Here is a 24,209-nt window from a genome sequence, read left to right as displayed (position 1 = left end):
GTCAGCTCAGGCCCGACCACCCCAGGGCAGCACACCATTGAAATACTAAAGTGTTAATATGTGTTAAGAAAGAAGCAGAAGCTATGGGTTAGAAAGTGCTACAAAAATAAGGGTGTTAATAAAATACTCAAAAGAGTAATATTAGTGAAAAAATAGGAGTGTTACATAAGTGCTAAATAAATAATATGGCATGCTACCCCAAGGTGGCCCAGCCCCACCAGACCCGGGGGGTACCACTCCCCAAACCCATACACAGCATAATAATAATAACATCCACTATGGGTCATACAATTGCTTAATATATGGCCACATGATAATGGCACATACAGAACATATCCAGATTGAGAGCTAGTTTACCTGGAGGCACCCCTGTATCCTCCAAATGGCCCTACAGGACCCAGCATGCCCTCCTAATGCTGGCTCCATCTATGCCTCTCTGAACTGCAATAAATAGTGGAAAACTGCTCTAATCAAGCTGGTAACAATCCCCAGGTGCTGCGGGAGGGGGTTACTCTAGACAAGAAATACAAAAGGGATTTTTCCCACGCACTCTGCTGGCTGTTAGTAAGAAGAACTATGTACTATGTAATAATAGGAAATTTAGAGCTCTTCGTTACATATGTTTTGCAAAAGATATGATAAGCCTCCAGGCCACTTCACGGCTGCTCTATTACTGGAGGTCCCTAACTAAGCATAGGTCCAAGGCTTGGACCCCACAAAGTCAGCTCAGGCCCGACCACCCCATGGCAGCACACCATTGAAATACTAAAGTGTTAATATGTGTTAAGAAAGAAGCAGAAGCTATGGGTTAGAAAGTGCTACAAAAATAAGGGTGTTAATAAAATACTCAAAAGAGTAATATTAGTGAAAAAATAGGAGTGTTACATAAGTGCTAAATAAATAATATGGCATGCTACCCCAAGGTGGCCCAGCCCCACCAGACCCGGGGGGTACCACTCCCCAAACCCATACACAGCATAATAATAATAACATCCACTATGGGTCATACAATTGCTTAATATATGGCCACATGATAATGGCACATACAGAACATATCCAGATTGAGAGCTAGTTTACCTGGAGGCACCCCTGTATCCTCCAAATGGCACTACAGGACCCAGCATGCCCTCCTAATGCTGGCTCCATCTATGCCTCTCTGAACTGCAATAAATAGTGGAAAACTGCTCTAATCAAGCTGGTAACAATCCCCAGGTGCTGCGGGAGGGGGTTACTCTAGACAAGAAATACAAAAGGGATTTTTCCCACGCACTCTGCTGGCTGTTAGTAAGAAGAACTATGTACTATGTAATAATAGGAAATTTAGAGCTCTTCGTTACATATGTTTTGCAAAAGATATGATAAGCCTCCAGGCCACTTCACGGCTGCTCTATTACTGGAGGTCCCTAACTAAGCATAGGTCCAAGGCTTGGACCCCACAAAGTCAGCTCAGGCCCGACCACCCCAGGGCAGCACACCATTGAAATACTAAAGTGTTAATATGTGTTAAGAAAGAAGCAGAAGCTATGGGTTAGAAAGTGCTACAAAAATAAGGGTGTTAATAAAATACTCAAAAGAGTAATATTAGTGAAAAAATAGGAGTGTTACATAAGTGCTAAATAAATAATATGGCATGCTACCCCAAGGTGGCCCAGACCTCCAGTAATAGAGCAGCCGTGAAGTGGCCTGGAGGCTTATCATATCTTTTGCAAAACATATGTAACGAAGAGCTCTAAATTTCCTATTATTACATAGTACATAGTTCTTCTTACTAACAGCCAGCAGAGTGCGTGGGAAAAATCCCTTTTGTATTTCTTGTCTAGAGTAACCCCCTCCCGCAGCACCTGGGGATTGTTACCAGCTTGATTAGAGCAGTTTTCCACTATTTATTGCAGTTCAGAGAGGCATAGATGGAGCCAGCATTAGGAGGGCATGCTGGGTCCTGTAGTGCCATTTGGAGGATACAGGGGTGCCTCCAGGTAAACTAGCTCTCAATCTGGATATGTTCTGTATGTGCCATTATCATGTGGCCATATATTAAGCAATTGTATGACCCATAGTGGATGTTATTATTATTATGCTGTGTATGGGTTTGGGGAGTGGTACCCCCCGGGTCTGGTGGGGCTGGGCCACCTTGGGGTAGCATGCCATATTATTTATTTAGCACTTATGTAACACTCCTATTTTTTCACTAATATTACTCTTTTGAGTATTTTATTAACACCCTTATTTTTGTAGCACTTTCTAACCCATAGCTTCTGCTTCTTTCTTAACACATATTAACACTTTAGTATTTCAATGGTGTGCTGCCCTGGGGTGGTCGGGCCTGAGCTGACTTTGTGGGGTCCAAGCCTTGGACCTATGCTTAGTTAGGGACCTCCAGTAATAGAGCAGCCGTGAAGTGGCCTGGAGGCTTATCATATCTTTTGCAAAACATATGTAACGAAGAGCTCTAAATTTCCTATTATTACATAGTACATAGTTCTTCTTACTAACAGCCAGCAGAGTGCGTGGGAAAAATCCCTTTTGTATTTCTTGTCTAGAGTAACCCCCTCCCGCAGCACCTGGGGATTGTTACCAGCTTGATTAGAGCAGTTTTCCACTATTTATTGCAGTTCAGAGAGGCATAGATGGAGCCAGCATTAGGAGGGCATGCTGGGTCCTGTAGTGCCATTTGGAGGATACAGGGGTGCCTCCAGGTAAACTAGCTCTCAATCTGGATATGTTCTGTATGTGCCATTATCATGTGGCCATATATTAAGCAATTGTATGACCCATAGTGGATGTTATTATTATTATGCTGTGTATGGGTTTGGGGAGTGGTACCCCCCGGGTCTGGTGGGGCTGGGCCACCTTGGGGTAGCATGCCATATTATTTATTTAGCACTTATGTAACACTCCTATTTTTTCACTAATATTACTCTTTTGAGTATTTTATTAACACCCTTATTTTTGTAGCACTTTCTAACCCATAGCTTCTGCTTCTTTCTTAACACATATTAACACTTTAGTATTTCAATGGTGTGCTGCCCTGGGGTGGTCGGGCCAGAGCTGACTTTGTGGGGTCCAAGCCTTGGACCTATGCTTAGTTAGGGACCTCCAGTAATAGAGCAGCCGTGAAGTGGCCTGGAGGCTTATCATATCTTTTGCAAAACATATGTAACGAAGAGCTCTAAATTTCCTATTATTACATAGTACATAGTTCTTCTTACTAACAGCCAGCAGAGTGCGTGGGAAAAATCCCTTTTGTATTTCTTGTCTAGAGTAACCCCCTCCCGCAGCACCTGGGGATTGTTACCAGCTTGATTAAAGCAGTTTTCCACTATTTATTGCAGTTCAGAGAGGCATAGATGGAGCCAGCATTAGGAGGGCATGCTGGGTCCTGTAGTGCCATTTGGAGGATACAGGGGTGCCTCCAGGTAAACTAGCTCTCAATCTGGATATGTTCTGTATGTGCCATTATCATGTGGCCATATATTAAGCAATTGTATGACCCATAGTGGATGTTATTATTATTATGCTGTGTATGGGTTTGGGGAGTGGTACCCCCCGGGTCTGGTGGGGCTGGGCCACCTTGGGGTAGCATGCCATATTATTTATTTAGCACTTATGTAACACTCCTATTTTTTCACTAATATTACTCTTTTGAGTATTTTATTAACACCCTTATTTTTGTAGCACTTTCTAACCCATAGCTTCTGCTTCTTTCTTAACACATATTAACACTTTAGTATTTCAATGGTGTGCTGCCCTGGGGTGGTCGGGCCTGAGCTGACTTTGTGGGGTCCAAGCCTTGGACCTATGCTTAGTTAGGGACCTCCAGTAATAGAGCAGCCGTGAAGTGGCCTGGAGGCTTATCATATCTTTTGCAAAACATATGTAACGAAGAGCTCTAAATTTCCTATTATTACATAGTACATAGTTCTTCTTACTAACAGCCAGCAGAGTGCGTGGGAAAAATCCCTTTTGTATTTCTTGTCTAGAGTAACCCCCTCCCGCAGCACCTGGGGATTGTTACCAGCTTGATTAGAGCAGTTTTCCACTATTTATTGAGGTTCAAAGACCTGCTGGTGAGAAAATTGTCAAGTCAAGCGGAACGTGACCCGTCACCATCTCCTCCTTCACATTCTCCCGCAACTGGGGTTGCGAGGAAAAGGCTAAGAATTCCGAGCCCACCCGCTGGCGGTGATGCAGGGCAGTCTGGAGCGAGTGCTGACATCTGGTCCGGACTGAAGGACCTGGCAACGATTACTGACATGTCGTCTACTGTCACTGCATATGATTCTGTCACCATTGAAAGAATGGTGGAGGATTATATGAGTGACCGCATCCAAGTAGGCACGTCAGACAGTCCGTACGTATACTGGCAGGAAAAAGAGACAATTTGGAGGCCCTTGCACAAACTGGCTTTATTCTACCAAAGTTGCCCTCCCTCCAGTGTGTACTCCGAAAGAGTGTTTAGTGCAGCCGCTCACCTTGTCAGCAATCGGCGTACGAGGTTACTTCCAGAAAATGTGGAGAAGATGATGTTCATTAAAATGAATTATAATCAATTCCTCCGTGGAGACATTCACCAGCAGCAATTGCCTCCAGAAAGTACACGGGGACCTGAGATGGTGGATTCCAGTGGGGACAAATTAATAATCTGTGAGGAGGGGGATGTACACAGTGAAAGGGGTGAGGAATCGGAGGATCATGATGAGGTGGACATCTTGCCTCTGTAGAGCCAGTTTGTGCAAGGAGAGATTGATTGCTTCTTTTTTGGTGGGGGCCCAAACCAACCAGTCATTTCAGTCACAGTCGTGTGGCAGACCCTGTCACTGAAATGATGGGTTCGTTAAAGTGTGCATGTCCTGTTTATTAAACATAAGGGTGGGTGGGAGGGCCCAAGGACAATTCCATCTTGCACCTCTTTTTTCTTTCATTTCTCTTTGCATCATGTGCTGTTTGGGGACTATTTTTTTGAAGTGCCATCCTGCCTGACACTGCAGTGCCACTCCTAGATGGGCCAGGTGTTTGTGTCGGCCACTTGTGTCGCTTAGCTTAGTCACACAGCGACTTTGGTGCGCCTCTTTTTTTCTTTGCATCATGTGCTGTTTGGGGACAATTTTTTTGAAGGGCCATCCTGCCTGACACTGCAGTGCCACTCCTAGATGGGCCAGGTGTTTGTGTCGGCCACTTGTGTCGCTTAGCTTAGTCACACAGCGACCTTGGTGCGCCTCTTTTTTTCTTTGCATCATGTGCTGTTTGGGGACAATTTTTTTGAAGGGCCATGCTGCCTGACACTGCAGTGCCACTCCTAGATGGGCCAGGTGTTTGTGTCGGCCACTTGTGTCGCTTAGCTTAGCCATCCAGCGACCTCAGTGCAAATTTTAGGACTAAAAATAATATTGTGAGGTGTGAGGTGTTCAGAATAGACTGGAAATGAGTGGAAATTATGGTTATTGAGGTAAATAATACTATGGGATCAAAATGACCCCCAAATTCTATGATTTAAGCTGTTTTTTAGGGTTTTTTTAAAAAAACACCCGAATCCAAAACACACCCGAATCCGACAAAAAAATTTCGGTGAGGTTTTGCCAAAACGCGTCTGAATCCAAAACACGGCCGCGGAACCGAACCCAAAACCAAAACACAAAACTCGAAAAATTTCCGGTGCACATCACTACTTGGGACGGGCGCCCAGCATCCTCTACGGACTACGAGAAATAGATTTACCGGTAAGTAAAATCTTATTTTCTCTAACGTCCTAGAGGATGCTGGGGACTCCGTAAGGACCAGGGGATTATACCAAAGCTCCCAAATGGGCGGGAGAGTGCGGATGACTCTGCAGCACCGATTGAGCAAACAGGAGGTCCTCCTCAGCCAGGGTATCAAACCTACAGAACTTTGCAAAGGTGTTTGAACCCGACCAAGTAGCAGCTCGGCATAGTTGCAGTGCCGAGACCCCTCGGGCAGCCGCCCAAAACGAGCCCACCTTCCTAGTGGAATGGGCCTTAACAGATTTTGGTAACGGCAATCCAGCCGTAGAATGCGCCTGCTAAATCGTGTTACAGATCCAGCGAGCGACAGTCTGCTTTGAAGCAGGGCCGCCAACTTTGTTGGCTGCATACAGGACAAACAGTGCTTCTGTTTTTCTGATCCTAGCCGTTCTGGCCACGTAAATTTTCAAAGCCCTGACCACATCAAGGGACTCGAAATCCTCCAAGTCACGGGTAGCCACAGGCACGACGATAGGTTCATATGAAAGGATGAGACCACCTTAGGTAGGAATTGAGGACGGGTCCGCAATTCCGTTCTATCCATATGGAAAACCAGATAGGGGCTCTTATGTGATAAAGCCGCCAATTCCGACACTCGCCTAGCCGAAGCCAAGGCTAACAACATGACCACCTTCCAGGTGAGATATTTCAACTCCACTGTCTTAAGTGGTTCAAAACAATGTGACTTAAGGAAACTTAACACCACGTTAAGGTCCAAAGGCGCCACCGGAGGTACAAAAGGAGACTGAATATGCAGTACTCCCTTCACAAAAGTCTGTACTTCAGGTAATGAGGCCAATTCCTTTTGAAAGGAAATGGATAAGGCCGAAATCTGAACTTTTAATGGAGCCTAATTTTAGGCCCAAATTCACTCCAGTTTGTAGGAAGTGAAGAAAACGGCCCAGGTGGAACTCCTCCGTAGGAGAATTCCTGGCCTCACACAAGAAACATATTTTCTCCATATTCGGTGATAATGTTTAGATGTCACGTCCTTCCTAGCTTTTATTAGCGTAGGAATGACCTCATCCGGAATACCTTTTTCCGCTAGGATCCGGGGTTCAACCGCCATGCCGTCAAACGCAGCAGCGGTAAGTCTTGGAACAGACAGGGACCTTGCTGTAACAGGTCCTGCCTTAGAGGAAGAGGCCACGGATCCTCTGTGAGAATTTCTTGCAGATCCGGATACCAGGTTCTTCGTGGCCAATCTGGAACAATGAGAATTGTTCTCACTCCTCTTTTTCTTATTATCCTCAACACCTTGGGTATGAGAGGAAGAGGAGGAAACACATATACCGACTGGAACACCCACGGTGTCACTAGGGCGTCCACAGCTACTGCCTGAGGGTCTCTTGACCTGGCGCAATACCTTTGTAGCTTTTTGTTGAGACGGGACGCCATCATGTCTATTTGGGGTAGTCCCCACCGACTTGCAATCTGCGCGAAGACTTCCTGATGAAGTCCCCACTCTCCCGGATGCAGATCGTGTCTGCTGAGGAAGTCTGCTTCCCAGTTGTCCACTCCCGGGATGAACACTGCTGACAGAGCGCTTACATGATTCTCCGCCCAGCGAAGAATCCTGGTGGCTTCCGCCATTGCTACTCTGCTCCTTGTGCTGCCTTGGCGGTTTACATGAGCTACTGCGGTGATGTTGTCTGACTGGATCAGAACTGGTCGATTGCGAAGTAAGATCTCCGCTTGACGTAGGGCGTTGTATACGGCCCTTAGTTCCAGTATGTTGATGTGAAGACAAGTCTCTTGACTTGACCAAAGTCCTTGGAAATTTCTTCCCTGTGTGACTGCTCCCCAACCTCGGAGGCTCGCGTCCGTGGTCACCAGGATCCAGTCCTGAATGCCGAACCTGCGGCCCTCTAGAAGGTGAGCACTGTTTAGCCACCACAGGAGAGATACTCTGGCCCTGGGGGACAGGGTGATCCTCTGATGCAATTGCAGATACGACCCGGACCATTTGTCCAATAGGTCCCATTGGAAGGTCCTTGCATGGAATCTGCCGTATGGAATGGCTTCGTATGTTGCCACCATCTTTCCCAGAACTTGAGTGCAATGATGCACTGACACTTGTTTTGGTTTCAACAAGTTCATGACTAGAGTCATGAGTTCCTGTGCCTTTTCCGTCGGAAGAAAAACCCTTTTCTGGTCCGTGTCCAGAATCATGCCCAAGAAGGGCAGCCGAGTTGTAGGATTCAGCTGCGACTTTGGAATATTGAGAATCCAGCCGTGTCGCTGTAACACATTCAGTGAAAGTTATACGCTGCTAAGCAACTTCTCCCTTGATCTCGCTTTTATGAGGAGATCGTCCAAGTACGGAATAATTGTGACACCCTGCGTGCGCAGGAGCACCATCATATCTGCCATTACCTTGGTGAAAATTCTCTGGGCCGTGGAAAGCCCAAACGGCAACGTCTGAAATTGGTAATGACAATCCTGTACCGCAAATCTCAGGTACGCCTGATGAGGAGGATATATGGGGACATGCAGGTACGCATCCTTTATGTCCAGAGATACCAAAAAATCTCCCCCTTCTAGGCTGGCGATGACCGCCCTGAGCGATTCCATCTTGAACTTGAACCGTTTTAAGTAAAGGTTCAGGGGTTTTAAATTCAAAATGGGTCTGACCGAACCGTCCGGTTTCGGAACCACAAAGAGTTGAGTAGTACCCCTGCCCTCTTTGAAGCAGGGGAACCTCTACCACCACTTGTTGCAGACACAATTTGTGAATTGCCTGTAAAACTATCTCCCTTTCCAGGGGTTGTTTCGGTAGGGCCGATTTGAAAAATCGGCAAGGGGGCACGTCTTTGAATTCTAGCTTGTAACCCTGGGAAACAATTTCTATTGCCCATGGATCCACCTGTGAGTGGACCCAGACGTGGCTGAACAGTCGAAGACGTGCCCCCACAGGAGCCGACTCCCTCAGGGGAGCCCCAGCGTCATGCGGTGGATTTAGCAGAGGCCGGGGAGGACTTCTGTTCCTGGGAACTAGCTGTGGTGTGCAGCTTTTTTCCTCTGCTCTTACCTCTGGCAAGAAAGGACGATCCACGTGCTCTCTTGCTTTTATTGGGACGAAAGGACTGCATTTGATAATGAGGCGCTTTCTTAGGTTGTGAGGGAATATATGGCAAAAAATTTGATTTACCTGCCGTAGCCGTGGAGACGAGATCCGAGAGGGCCTCTCCGAACAATTCCTCACCTTTGTAAGGCAACAACTCCATATGCCTCTTGGAGTCGGCATCACCTGTCCACTGCCGGGTCCATAAGCCACGCCTAGCAGAAATAGACATAGCGTTTATTCTGGAACCCAGTAAACTAATGTCTCTTTGAGCATCTCTCATATATAGGACAGCATCTTTTATATGCCCTAGGGTCATTAAAATGGTATCCTTATCAAGAGTCTCAATATCTGCTGATAAGGAATCGGTCCATGCTGCTACAGCACTACAAACCCAGGCCGACGCAATAGCCGGTCTGAGTAACGTACCCGAATGTGTGTAAATGGACTTCAAGGTAACCTCCTGCTTGCGGTCAGCAGGCTCCTTGAGGGTAGCTGTATCTTGGGATGGAAGCGCTATCTTTTTTGATAAGCGCGTTAAAGCTTTGTCCACCCTAGGGGAGGATTCCCACCGTATTCTGTCCTGTGACGGGAAAGGATACGCTCCAAGAATCCTTTTTGGAATCTGCAGTTTTTTGTCTGGAGTTTCGCACGCTTTTTCGCATAAATCGTTCAGTTCATGTGAGGAAGGAAAGGTGACCTCTGGTTTCTTTCCCTTAAACATGTGCACCCTCGTGTCAGAGACAGGGGGTTCCTCAGTGATATGCAAAACATCTTTTATAGCGATAATCATATATCGAATACATTTTGCCACCCTTGGCTGCAATTTTGCATCATCATAGTCGACACTGGAGTCTGAGTCCGTGTCGGTATCTGTGTCAGCTATTTGGGATAGTGGGCGCTTCTGAGACCCCGAAGGTCCAGGTGACATTGGGACATGCATGGGTTGACTCCCTGACTGTAAACCAGCTTCAGCTTTGTCTAATCTTTTGTGCAGTAAATTAACATTTGCACTCAAAACATTCCACATATCCATCCAGCCAGGAGTCGGCACTGCTGACGGAGACCCAGCATTCATACACTCCCCCTCCTCCTTAGATGAGCCTTCAATCTCAGACATGTCGACACACGCGCACCGACACACCTAACACACACACACAGGGAAGCCCTTCTGAAGATAGGTTCCCCACCAGGCCCTTTGGAGAGGCAGAGAGAGAATATGCCAGCACACACCCCAGCGCTATATGAGCCAGGAAAAACACAGTGTGTTTACCTAGTAGCGCTTGTAATATATATATTTTGCCAAATATGTGCCCCCCCCCTCTACTTAAAAACCCTCTTTCACCGTGTGTCAAGCAGGGGAGAGTCCGGGGAACTTCCTCTCAGCGGAGCTGTGGAGAAAAGATGGCGCTGGTGAGTGCTGAGGGAGAAGCCCCGCCCCCTCGGCGACGGGCTTCTGTCCCGCTCAATATATTTTAAATCATGGCGGGGGCTCTCTATATACATATACAGTGCCCAGCTGTACATGCATATACACTTATATGCCATATAGGAGTCTTAAATTGCTGCCCAGGGCGCCCCCCCCGGCGCCCTGCACCCTGACAGTGACCGGAGTGTGTGGGTGAATGGGAGCAATGGCGCACAGCTGCAGTGCTGTGCGTTACCTCCGTGAAGAATCTGAAGTCTTCTGCCGCCTGTGATGATCTTTTCCTCACATACTCACCCGGCTTCTTTCTTCCGACTCTGTGAGGAGGACGGCGGCGCGGCTCCGGGACGGACGGCGAGGGTGAGACCTGCGTACCGATCCCTCTGGAGCTAATGGTGTCCAGTAGCCTAAGAAACAGAGCCCTGAAACTCAGAGAAGTGGGTCTGTTTCTCTCTCCTCAGTCCCTCGATGCAGGGAATCTGTTGCCAGCAGGCTCCCTGAAAATAAAAAACCTAACAAAAATGCTTTCTAACAGGAAACTCAGGAGAGTCCCTGAAATGCACCAAGCTCCTCTGGGCACAGTATCAAACTGAGGTCTGGAGGAGGGGCATAGAGGGAGGAGCCAATGCACACCCAGAGTCAAAGTCTTTCTTAAAGTGCCCATGTCTCCTGCGGAGCCCGTCTATCCCCATGGTCCTTACGGAGTCCCCAGCATCCTCTAGGACGTTAGAGAAATTAGGTTTACGTAAAATTATGTAGGAATTTAAAATAAGGTCCTAAAGTCCAGGGTTCCTAAACATGAAAGACCATGAGTTCCGGGCAGTGCTTAATGCATACATGCCGAGATTCTGGCTGCCTCCTTCGATAGGAGGCAGTCAGGACGGCAAAGTGGAGGGTGCGGCTGCGGAATGAGGGAACATGGCATGGGGCAGTAATGCCAAATGGGGGTGGGTCCGGGGCATGGCAGCGCAAATCGCTTCATCTGACCTCCCTCCCCCACCAGACAGCATTGTCTGCAGGGGACTTCTGGGAATTTGAGTGGGGTGGGCCCAGCCTGGAGCCTTGCCCACTCTTCTGAGAGGCCAGGACCGCCCCCCCGGATTTTCGGGAGTATAGTTTAATGATAAAAGCAAAGATTGTCATTTCTGCATAAGAATAAACTGGAGCAGTTTATTCTTATATGTTATTGAAGACCCATCGGGCTGGAATTTAATTGACCTGGTTGTTACTTATCAAGGAGCTCTATTTGCTCAGAGCATGACATCAATTTTAAGACCAACATTTAAAAGTGACATTATTCAGACAGACAGTGGGATCATAACCTGTTGGGTTCAAACTCTTTAGAATGTATTTGCTTTTTTCTAGAAATAGTGACTCGGATTAAAACTATTTATACCCTAAATCAGCGGTGGCCAACCCGCGGCTCTCGAGCCGCATGCGGCTCTTTTATCTGCCGCATGCGGCTCGAGCAGCTCCTGGCCACTGCTGCTCCGAGCCCGAAACACACGCACGCCTCTCCGGCGGCGGTGTCTCTCTTCATACGGCACCGGGCCGTGAGCCAATCAGCGCTCGCGGACCGGCAGCTAAGGCTCCTGATTGGCTGCCGGACCGCGAGCTTTGATTGGCTCACTGACCGGCGCCTAATTCAGGAGAGACGCCTCCGCCGGAGAGTGAGCAGAGCACTGAGCAGCAGCGCGGTGAGTGGGGCGCGGGGGCTGGTGAGCACTGTGGGGATGTGCATCTGCACTGGGGGCATAACTGGCACTGGGGGCAAAGCAGGCAATGTGGGGACATGTGTATCTGGCACTATGGGGGCATATCTGGCACTGTGGGGGCATGTGTAGCTGGCACTGGGGGCATAGCTGGCACTGTGGGAACATGTGTATCTGCACTGGGGGCTCTTCTGGCACTGGGGCATATCTGGCATTGGGGGGACATGTGTAGATGGCACTGTGGGGACATATGTATCTGGCACTGGGGCATAGCTGGCACTGTGGGGATGTGTATCTGGCACTGGGGACATAGATGGCACTTTGGGGACATATGTATCTGCACTGGGGGCATATCTGGCACTGTGGGGACATGTGTAGCTGGCACTGGGGGCATCGCTGGCACTGGGGGCATATCTGGCACTGGGGCATATCTGGCATTGGGGGGACATGTGTAGATGGCACTGTGGGGACATATGTATCTGGCACTGGGGCATAGCTGGCACTGGGGCATAGCTGGCACTGTGGGGATGTGTATCTGGCACTGGGGACATAGATGGCACTTTGGGGACATATGTATCTGCACTGGGGGCATATCTGGCACTGTGGGGACATGTGTAGCTGGCACTGGGGGCATCGCTGGCACTGTGGGGACATATGTATCTGCACTGGGGGCATATCTGGCACTGGGGGCATATCTGGCACTGGGGCATAGCTGGCACTGGGGACATAGCTGGCACTGGGGACATAGCTGGCACTTTGGGGACATATGTATCTGCACTGGGGGCATATCTGGCACTGGGGCATAGCTGGACACTGTGGGGACATGTGTTTCTGCACTGGGGGCATAGCAGGCACTGTGGGGACATGTGTATCTAGCACTGGGGGCATATCTGGCACTGTGGGGTCATATGTATCTGCACTGGGGACATATATGTATCTGGCACTGTGGGGACATATATGCCCCTACAGTGCCAGATACACATATGTCCCCACAGTGCCAGATACACATATGTATCTATCTGGCACTGTGGAGGCACCCATTTTTTGGCATTTTTATATGTACTGTACTGGGGAATTATATGTATGTGGCACTGTACAACATGACGAAAAAACGGGGTTATGATATGAGGTCATACTCCTACAAACGTCATACCGAAAGGTGTGCGCGCAAAATGGGGTGTGGCTTTGTGACAACTATGCCACGCCCCCAATGTTGCGTGCACGCCGTTGGCGCGCGCATCATAGTGGCTCTTGCTCTTGACTACAGATCTTTTCTGGCTCTTCGCTTCTGACTGGTTTGCCGCCCCTGCCGTAAATTATGTCATTATATAGAAATACTTAAATATGTCATTGCAAATAATAAGATTTTACTCACCGGTAAATCTATTTCTCGTAGTCCGTAGTGGATGCTGGGGACTCCGTAAGGACCATGGGGAATAGACGGGCTCCGCAGGAGACTGGGCACTCTAAGAAAGATTTAGTACTACTGGTGTGCACTGGCACCTCCCTCTATGCTCCTCCTCCAGACCTCAGTTAAGGAAACTGTGCCCGGAAGAGCTGACATTACAAGGAAAGGATTTTGGAATCCAGGGTAAGACTCATACCAGCCACACCAATCACACCGTATAACTTGTGATAACATACCCAGTTAACAGTATGAACAACAACAGAGCATCACCAACGGATGCCAACATAACATAACCCTTTAGTAAGCAATAACTATATGCACGTGTTGCAGAAAGTCCGCACTTGGGACGGGCGCCCAGCATCCACTACGGACTACGAGAAATAGATTTACCGGTGAGTAAAATCTTATTTTCTCTAACGTCCTAGTGGATGCTGGGGACTCCGTAAGGACCATGGGGATTATACCAAAGCTCCCAAAAAGGCGGGAGAGTGCGGATGACTCTGCAGCACCGAATGGGCAAACACAAGGTCCTCCTAGCCAGGGTATCAAACTTGTAGAACTTTGCAAATGTGTTTGAACCCGACCAAGTAGCTGCTCGGCAAAGCTGTAATGCCGAGACCCCTCGGGCAGCCGCCCAAGAAGAGCCCACTTTCCTAGTGGAATGGGCCTTTACCGATCTTAGATGCGGCAATCCAGCCGCAGAATGAGCCTGCTGAATCGTGTTACAGATCCAGCGAGCAATAGTTTGCTTTGAAGCAGGAGCACCCAGCTTGTTGGATGCATACAGGATAAACAGCGAGTCAGTTTTCCTGACTCCAGCCGTTCTGGCTACATAAATCTTCAAAGCCCTGACTACATCAAGCAACTTGGAATCCTCCAAGTCACGAGTAGCCGCAGGCACCACAATAGGTTGGTTCAAATGAAAAGATGACACCACCTTCGGCAGAAATTGCGGACGAGTCCGTAATTCTGCCCTGTCCATATGGAAAACCAGATAGGGGCTTTTACATGATAAAGCCGCCAATTCTGACACACGCCTAGCCGAAGCTAAGGCCAATAGCATGACCACTTTCCACGTGAGATACTTTAGCTCCACGGTCTTAAGTGGCTCAAACCAGTGGGATTTCAGGAAACCCAACACCACATTGAGATCCCAAGGTGCCACTGGTGGCACAAAAGGGGGCTGAATATGTAGCACTCCCTTAACAAACGTCTGAACCTCAGGAAGAGAAGCCAGTTCTTTTTGAAAGAAAATGGATAGGGCCGAAATCTGGACCTTTATGGACCCCAATTATAAGCCCATAGTCACTCCTGACTGTAGGAAGTGCAGGAACCGGCCCAGCTGGAATTCCTCTGTAGGGGCCTTCCTGGCCTCACACCAAGCAACATATTTTCGCCATATACGGTGATAGTGCTTTGCTGTCACGTCCTTCCTAGCCTTTATTAGCGTAGGAATAACTTCATCCGGAATACCTTTTTCCGCTAGGAACCGGCGTTCAACCGCCATGCCGTCAAACGCAGCCGCGGTAAGTCTTGGAACAGACAGGGCCCCTGTTGCAACAGGTCCTGTCTGAGAGGCAGAGGCCATGGGTCCTCTGTGAGCATTTCTTGCAGTTCCGGGTACCAAGTCCTTCTTGGCCAATCCGGAACAATGAGTATTGTTCTCACTCCTCTTTTTCTTACGATTCTCAGCACCTTGGGTATGAGAGGAAGAGGAGGAAACACATAGACCGACTGGAACACCCACGGTGTTACTAGTGCATCCACAGCTATCGCCTGAGGGTCCCTTGACCTGGCGCAATACCTTTTTAGCTTTTTGTTGAGGCGGGACGCCATCATGTCCACCTGTGGCAGTTCCCATCGATTTGCAATCTGCGTGAAGACTTCTTGATGAAGTCCCCACTCTCCCGGGTGGAGGTCGTGCCTGCTGAGGAAGTCTGCTTCCCAGTTGTCCACTCCCGGAATGAACACTGCTGACAGTGCTTGCACGTGATTCTCCGCCCAACGAAGAATCCTGGTGGCTTCCGCCATTGCCACCCTGCTTCTTGTGCCGCCCTGGCAGTTTACATGGGCCACTGCGGTGATGTTGTCTGACTGAATCAGCACCGGTTGGTTTCGAAGCAGAGGCTCCGCTTGACTCAGGGCGTTGAATATGGCCCTTAGTTCCAGGATATTGATGTGCAGACAAGCCTCCTGACTTGACCACAGCCCTTGGAAGTGACTGCCCCCCATCCTCGGAGGCTTGCATCCGTGGTCACCAGGACCCAGTCCTGTATGCCGAACCTGCGGCCCTCGAGAAGGTGAGCACTCTGCAGCCACCACAGAAGAGACACCCTGGCCCTGGGGGATAGGGTGATCAGCCGATGCATCTGAAGATGCGATCCGGACCACTTGTCCAACAGATCCCACTGAAAGATCCTCGCATGGAACCTGCCGAAGGGAATGGCTTCGTATGAGGCCACCATCTTTCCCAGGACTCGCGTGCAGTGATGCACCGACACCTGTTTTGGTTTTAGGAGGTCTCTGACCAGAGTCACGAGCTCCTGAGCCTTCTCCTCCGGGAGAAACACTTTCTTCTGGTCTGTGTCCAGAATCATGCCCAGGAAGGGCAGACGCGTCGTAGGAATCAGCTGCGACTTTGGAATATTCAGAATCCAGCCGTGCAGTTGCAACACTTCCTGAGAGTGTGCTACGCTGATCAGCAACTGCTCCCTGGACCTCGCCTTTATGAGGATATCGTCCAAGTATGGGATAATTGTAACTCCTTGCTTTCGAAGGAGCACCATCATTTCCGCCATTACCTTGGTAAATATTCGCGGTGCCGTGGACAGGCCAAACGGCAACGTCTGGAATTGGTAATGACAGTCCAGTACCACAAACCTGAGGTACTCCTGATGAGGTGGATAAATGGGGGCATGCAAGTAAGCATCCTTGATGTCCAGAGACACCATAAAATCCCCCTCTTCCAGGCTTGCAATGACCGCTCTGAGCGATTCCATTTTGAACTTGAATTTCTTCAGATAAATGTTCAGGGATTTTAAATTCAAAATGGGTCTGACCGAACCGTCCGGTTTCGGTACCACAAACATTGTGGAATAGTAACCCCTTCCCTGTTGAAAGAGGGGAACCTTTACCACCACCTGCTGAAGATATAACTTGTGAATTGCCGCTAACACTACCTCCCTTTCCCTGGGGGAAGCTGGCAGGGCCGACTTTAAGTAACGGTAAGGGGGCATCACTTCGAATTCCAGCTTGTATCCCTGAGACACAATCTGTATAGCCCAGGGATCCACCTGTGAACGAACCCACTGGTGGCTGAAATTTCAGAGACGCGCCCCCACCGTTCCCGGCTCCACACGTGGAGCCCCAGCGTCATGCGGTGGATTTAGTGGAAGCCGGGGAGGACTTCTGTTCCTGGGAACTAGCTGTATGGTGCAGCTTTTTTCCTCTACCCCTGCCTCTGGCAAAAAAGGATGCACCTCTGACTTTCTTGCTTTTTTGTGAACGAAAGGACTGCATTTGATAATACGGTGCTTTCCTAGGCTGTGAGGGAATATATGGCAAAAAATTTGACTTCCCAGCCGTAGCTGTGGAAACTAGGTCCGAGAGACCGTCCCCAAACAACTCCTCCCCCTTATAAGGTAAAACCTCCATGAGTTTTTTAGAGTCGGCATCACCTGTCCATTGCCGAGTCCACAGGACCCTTCTGGCAGAAATCGACATTGCATTTATTCTAGAGCCCAGTAGGCAAATGTCCCTCTGGGCATCCCTCATATATAGGACAGCGTCTTTGATATGCCCCAGGGTCAGTAAAATAGTCTCCCTGTCCAGGGTATCTAGTTCCTCAGACAGAGTATCTGTCCATGCTGCTACAGCACTACACATCCAGGCCGAAGCAATTGCTGGCCTCAGTAGAGTACCGGAATGTGTATAAACAGACTTCAGGATACCTTCCTGCTTCCTATCCGCAGGATCCTTTAGGGCGGCCGTATCCTGTGACGGCAGGGCCACCTTCTTGGATAAGCGTGTCAACGCTTTGTCTACCCTAGGGGAGGATTCCCAGCGTAACCTGTCCGTTGGCGGGGAAGGATACGCCATAAGTAATCTTTTGGAAATCAGCACTTTCCTATCAGGAGAATCCCACGCTTTTTCACATAATTCATTTAATTCATGTGAAGAGGGAAAAGTCACCTCTTGCTTTTTCTCCCCAAACATATAAACCCTCTTGTCAGGGACAGGGTTTTCCTCTGAAATATGCAACACCTCCTTCATTGCTATAATCATGTAGCGGATGGCTTTAGCCATTTTAGGCTGCAATTTTGCCTCGTCGCCATCGACACTGGAGTCAGAATCCGTGTCGATATCTGTGTCAACAATTTGGGTTAGTGGGCGCTTTTGAGACCCTGCCGGCCTCTGAGCTGTAGGATCAGGCATGGGTTGAGACCCTGACTGTCCAAAGGCTTCAGCTTTATCCAACCTTTTATGCAAGGAGTTTACATTATCATTTAACACCTTCCACATATCCATACAATCAGGTGTCGGCACCGTCGGCGGAGACACCACATTCATCTGCACCTGTTCTGCCTCCACGTATCCTTCCTCGTCAAACATGTCGACACAAACGTACCGACACACCGCACACACACAGGGGATGCTCTAATTGAGGACAGGACCCCCACAAGGCCTTTTGGGGAGACAGAGAGAGAGAGTATGCCAGCACACACCCCAGCGCTATATAACCCAGGGATTACACAGTAACTTAGTGTTTACCCAGTAGCTGCTGTATAAATGATCAATGCGCCTAAATTTATGTGCCCCCCCTCTCTTTTTACCCTCTTTCTACCTTGAGACTGCAGGGGAGAGCCTGGGGAGCTTCCTCTCAGCGGAGCTGTGGGAGAAAATGGCGCTGGTGAGTGCTGAGGAAGAAGCCCCGCCCCCTCAGCGGCGGGCTTCTGTCCCGCTTTCTGTGTAAAAATAATGGCGGGGGCTCATACATATATACAGTGCCCAGCTGTATATATGTGCCTTTTGCCAAGAGGTATCATAATTGCTGCCCAGGGCGCCCCGTCCTGCGCCCTGCACCCTACAGTGACCGGAGTGTGTGGGTAGTGTGGGAGCAATGGCGCACAGCTGCAGTGCTGTGCGCTACCTCATGTGAAGACAGGAGTTTTCTGCCGCCGATTTTGATGTCTTCTTGCTTCTGCCGGCTTCTGTCTTCTGGCTCTGCGAGGGGGACGGCGGCGCGGCTCCGGGAACGGACGACCAAGGTTAAGATCCTGTGTTCGAACCCTCTGGAGCTAATGGTGTCCAGTAGCCTAAGAAGCGCAACCTAGCCACAGTTAGTAGGTTTGCTTCTCTCCCCTCAGTCCCACGTAGCAGAGAGTCTGTTGCCAGCAGAAGCACTCTGAAAATAAAAAACCTAACTAAAATACTTTCTTATCAGCAAGCTCAGGAGAGCTCACTAAAAGCACCCAGCTCTGGCCGGGCACAGATTCTAACTGAGGTCTGGAGGAGGGGCATAGAGGGAGGAGCCAGTGCACACCAGTAGTACTAAATCTTTCTTAGAGTGCCCAGTCTCCTGCGGAGCCCGTCTATTCCCCATGGTCCTTACGGAGTCCCCAGCATCCACTAGGACGTTAGAGAAATTAACAATAGTATTGAAAGATGTGGTTATGTTTGATTTTTGTAAATCTCTTATTCCTTGTTCTCTGTCTGAGCCTGATTGGTGGACGCTAGGAAAGCCAATCCCTGGATCGGGGTCGGCGGGATCCCAGGATTTAGACCCAAAAACAGCCGTGATTCAATCCTGGGATTTGAAGCTCCAAACTTTGGGATTTCGGTATCAGTCGGTCCTTTGATTTTGTATTGACGGGCAGCATTGAGCGTCCTCGGGAGGCTCAGATTCTGCTTAACTCCCTCTGCGTAACGTGGCATGAAGTCACAGGCCACGCTGCGCAGGCAGCCGTCACCCGCAGGAAGAGTCCTACCCTTCCTCCCACTGGTGTTGAATGGTAAGTTATAGGGGCGGCCACACAGGAAATAATCCAATCCTGGGTACCCCGGGAATGACCATTTTTCAATTCCGATACTCGGGATTGAAAAAATGGCCAGGGATTGGCCACCCTAGTGGACGCAGAAGTGGTTGTGTCCATTGGTGGTTGTCCATCTGCGACTTTATGCAAATGCTGTTACAATCTCCTTCCCTGGTGTACACAAGTGTATTCAAATGTGCAAGGACTGAGACACCCACTATCTGCGTCCATATACGTTGCAGTGCCGATTGGTGCGTCTTTAGACTCTACCATCTTTCCCACTATTGACCCTTGCTCCTAGGGCCGGTGCTAGGGTGTTCGGCACTCCCCTGCAAACTATAAATTTGCGCCCTCCCATACTTTACAAAGGGACCGCGCTTGTCAATAAAAGGATGTGGTCTCACAAGGAAGAGACGTGGCCACACAATAGTACCCCCATTTAAAACACCCCCAGTAGAGGCGCTGCTTACATATAACGCCCCAGTTGTATCACAACTTACACATAATTCCCCAGTAGTAGCGCCGCTTCCACATATCGCACCCAGTAGTAGCGCAGCTTACACGTAACGCCCCAGTAGTAGCACAGCTTACAAATAACGCCCACAGAAGTGCAGTTTATTCACAATTTGCCCCCCCTCTCCCCACCGCACACATACATAAATACACCCACACACACACTCACTCACTCTCCCTTCACTTACTTATCAGTCTGGCTGGCAGGATCTGGAGCAGCATGTCCTCTGTGCAGTGGAGTAAGTTCATCCCTGTCGCCTGGAGGCAAGTTCGAATTTTGTGCCCCTACACCTCGAAAAAAAATGGAAAATTAAATATAATTTGGGGCTAGAACAAAGGTGACAAGACCAGGAGGGACAGTGCCAGGACAGTGGTGATAGGACCAGTACTGAGATGAAAGAGACAGTCCGGTGGGGCCAGGACTAATGCTGGCCATACACTAGGTTGATATCGTGTACAAATACACTATATCGACCTATCATTCGACCCATTGCATGCACCTTATGCATGTTAATGGGTGCAAATATGATGTGATGCGCATCACCGCGGCTCGCACTTTGCATCAGCTGATCAAATGTGCTGCACATGTATGATCAGCCGACCCCGGCACCCGGCAATTGCGGAGGTACGATAGATTGTACGATGCAAAAGCATCTGGCGGGTGGCAGGGGGTATCATTAGTACAACTCGGATCTAATGTGAGTCGTACTAACGTATGACCAGCATTAGATAGAGGGAATAGGCACAGGACAGGGGTGACTGGGCCAGGACAGTACAGAGGGAGCATAAAAAATGGGTGACAGGGCCAGGACAGAGAGAGGACAGGGACATGACAGAACAGAGGGGACAGGAGAGAAGGGTGTTATGGACAGCACAGAGGTGAGACAGTACAGTTGGGAAGAACAGAAATGACAGGGCCAAAATAGAGAACCAAGAGAGACATGACAGGGACAAGATAGAGGTGACAGTGACAGGGCCAAAACACAGGTGATAAGGCCAGGACAGAGGGGACAGAGAAAGTAAAGGACAGAGGAGACAGGGGTGACAGGGTCAGGATAGAGATGATAGGGACAAGATAGTGACAGGGGCAGAACCAGGGCAGAGATACCAGGACAAGATCGAAGGCATAGGTGAGAGGGTTAACAGGGCCTGGAACAGAGGTGGCAGGGACAGGACAGATGTGACAGGGACAGGAGAGAGGGGAGACAGGGCCAGCACAGAGTTGACAGTAATGGGGCAGGACAGGAGTGACAGGGAAAAGGGGAGACAGTGCCAGGTTTAATAAATAGATCCTGTGAGCAGTGACAGCAGCGGGCATTGTGGGCAGTTTCCTGACACTCTGTTACAGTACCTAGCAACAGGACAAACAGCCGCTTCACAGCCCTACACCCTGCGCCGTCCTCTGTCCCATACCTCTGCCTCTCTGCTCCATGCGTGCATGTAGACTTTTGTTTGAGGGGGTGTGGTTTAACAATTATCTCTCTGAGGAAGCCGCTGAACAAGTGACAGGCGGAGAAACGCGTAAGAGCCATTCACCTTACCCGGTACCGGTTACTCAAGCCTGCTTAAGCCTACTTCACCTGCTCTAAATTGGACCCTTGTTTGGACACTCCGGATAAGACCCACATAAACGGACATTTATGCACCAGGAGTCGGGAGATACCAATACATCGGACCACAAGGGTTAAATTTTAACCACTAAGGCAGGTTGTATGCAATAGCTGTACGGACATTCTCACTGATTTCTGATAGCTCAATTTTATAAGCATCAATTTATCATTGCTCAATTTGAACTGCGGAATCCACTGCTAAATCTGTCTCAGTGGAAATTGTTAAAACTACTAACAGCTGCTACTAATTGACTGATCTATACCAAGTTATTCCATTACTGCTGGAAGAGACTGTCAGGCTAGAGTGATTACACTCATGAGATATGATTAACTATTTTATGGTTTAAATTTTCACCTATTCTCTATAAGAGTGTACAGTACTAATTATGCTGACTATTCCGTGCTTGCAGAATTAATCGGTACCTAGGATTATGGTATTTATATGTATAAATTGTTTTTAAATTGTCTATAATAAAAGTACACATATGCTTTAGATCAGCGCTGTTATTTTTTGTTTGTTTGGGTGTCTCAGTTAGAGGGTAGTGTACTTTCCCTTTTTAACAGCTGCTATCTAAACCAAGAGTGTTCTTTTTTAGTAATTTATGCACACACCATCCATTTAGCAATTAGCGCCAAGCTGTTGTTTGTTTGTAGTAATGGGGCAGGACAGGAGTGACAGGGAAAAGGGGAGACAGTGCCAGGTTTAATAAATAGATCCTGTGAGCAGTGACAGCAGCGGGCATTGTGGGCAGTTTCCTGACACTCTGTTACAGTACCTAGCAACAGGACAAACAGCCGCTTCACAGCCCTACACCCTGCGCCGTCCTCTGTCCCATACCTCTGCCTCTCTGCTCCATGCGTGCATGTAGACTTTTGTTTGAGGGGGTGTGGTTTAACAATTAATCCTGACTCATCCCCTTATGGTTAGTTCTAAATCGGAGAGGGAGAAGGGACCTTCTGACGTCACTAGGGGAGGAGCCAAACCACCAGGGGGAGGAGCTACGGCCACACAGGGTACCCGAAAAGTACCCTCTCCACGCTTTGGGCTCGGTGGCTCGCTTCGCTCGATTACTCGATTATTCGCTCACACCTGATTACTAAAGGTAATAGTTCATGGCGTGGATAGTAGAGGAACTATCCCGCTGGCCTAGCTCCTCCCCCTTGTGTCGTGCCTCCTCCCCCTGACGTAAAAAAAAGTCCCTTAGGCCACTTGAATCTAGCATCTACCGTCCCCTTACTAGTCACAGCTTCTTCCCTTGCACCTGCCCCATGTTAGTGTGATGCTGGGATTTGTAGTTCCTCAGCAGTAAGAGAGGCAGTAGTAGGTAAATATTATTATACTGTATGTGATTCTGGGACTTGTAGCCCCATGACTGTATGACAGACAGTACATGTTATTACACAGTGTATGATGCTGGGACTTGTAATTCCCACAGCTGTAGAACGGATAAGCTAGGTGTGCATAGTACTATACAGTGTGTGATGCTGGGACTTGCAGTTCGGCAGTAGGTACATGTTATTATAATGTAAGTGATGCTGGGACTTGTAGTCCCCACAGCTCTAGGATAGAAAGATCTGAACAGAGCACCCATATAAAGAGTTCTATACATACAGTACATGTCTTAAGTTGAGGGAGAGGAGACTGCCAGGATCCGCAGCTGCTGTGATATTTGAGCAGGTCATCATGCAGGCTGGCAGAGAGATATACACCAGCGCTGCTGCTCCGGGGTCAGGCAGCTTCATGATCATGAGCAGCTCTGTGCTCGATTAATGCAGACTCTGGCAGACATCATAATTGATCTAGAAATCTCTGATCCAAAGCAGCAACAGAGATTACTCACAGCGGGGACTGATTGATTACAGCCCCGCAGTGCTGCAGCTAGCGATCTTAGCGTCGAGGCACCCACTGTCAGCCTCCACTGATGCTCCTCGGCAGCAGCAGGGAGGCCAGGCACAGCAGCGGGGATGCAGTGTAGGGAAAGCGCCTCTCCTCCTTGGCGCCTACCTGCACTGCATCCCTTTGCTGAGCGGGTGGCGCCGGGCCTGAAGACACCGCATGCCATGGCATGAAACAATGTCAGCAACAGCCTGACCGAAAAGAAACCACCACAAGAGTGTAAACATAACCAATAACTGCAGACACAGTACGCACTGGGACGGGCGCCCAGCATCCTCTACGGACTAAGAGAAAAGGATTTACCGGTAGGTATTAAAAATATGATTTTAAACCTAACGGTAAATCTTTTTCTCCTAGTCTGTAGAGGATGCTGGGGACTCCATAAGGACCATGGGGTATAGAAGGGCTCCGCAGGAGACATGGGCACTATAAAGAACTTTAGATGTGTGTGCACTGGCTCCTACCTCTATGCCCCTCCTCCAGACCTCAGTTAGAGAAACTGTGCCCAGAGGAGACCGTACGAGGAAAGTATTTTTGTTAATCTAAGGGCAAGATTCATACCAGCCCACACCATCCACACCGTATAACATGGAATATACGCAACCAGTTAACAGTATGAACAAAACAGCATCAGCCAAAGACTGATCTTAACTGTAACATAACCCTTATGTAAGCAATAACTATATACAAGCCTTGCAGAAATATGTCCGCACTGGGACGGGCACCCAGCATCCTCTACGGACTAGGAGAAAAAGATTTACCGGTAGGTTTAAAATCTTATTTTCTCT

General features: G+C 48.9%; 1 long non-coding RNA gene across 1 annotated transcript in view; it reads right to left on the bottom strand.

Moving 5' to 3' along the window:
• LOC134929004 (uncharacterized) overlaps window positions 1-23,232 on the bottom strand; it is a 114,856-nt gene extending 91,624 nt beyond the window's left edge. Inside the window, exons 1-2 of the long non-coding RNA XR_010178199.1 lie at window positions 23,137-23,232; window positions 20,103-20,199 (exon numbers count right to left, since the gene is read on the bottom strand). This is a non-coding gene — a long non-coding RNA (uncharacterized LOC134929004). The remainder of the gene's footprint in view (window positions 1-20,102; window positions 20,200-23,136) is intronic.
• Window positions 23,233-24,209: the final 977 nt, after the last annotated feature.

Source organism: Pseudophryne corroboree, chromosome 5, assembly GCF_028390025.1.
Source record: "Pseudophryne corroboree isolate aPseCor3 chromosome 5, aPseCor3.hap2, whole genome shotgun sequence".
NCBI lineage: Eukaryota > Metazoa > Chordata > Amphibia > Anura > Myobatrachidae > Pseudophryne > Pseudophryne corroboree.
This window is presented reverse-complemented; position numbering and strand designations above follow the sequence as displayed.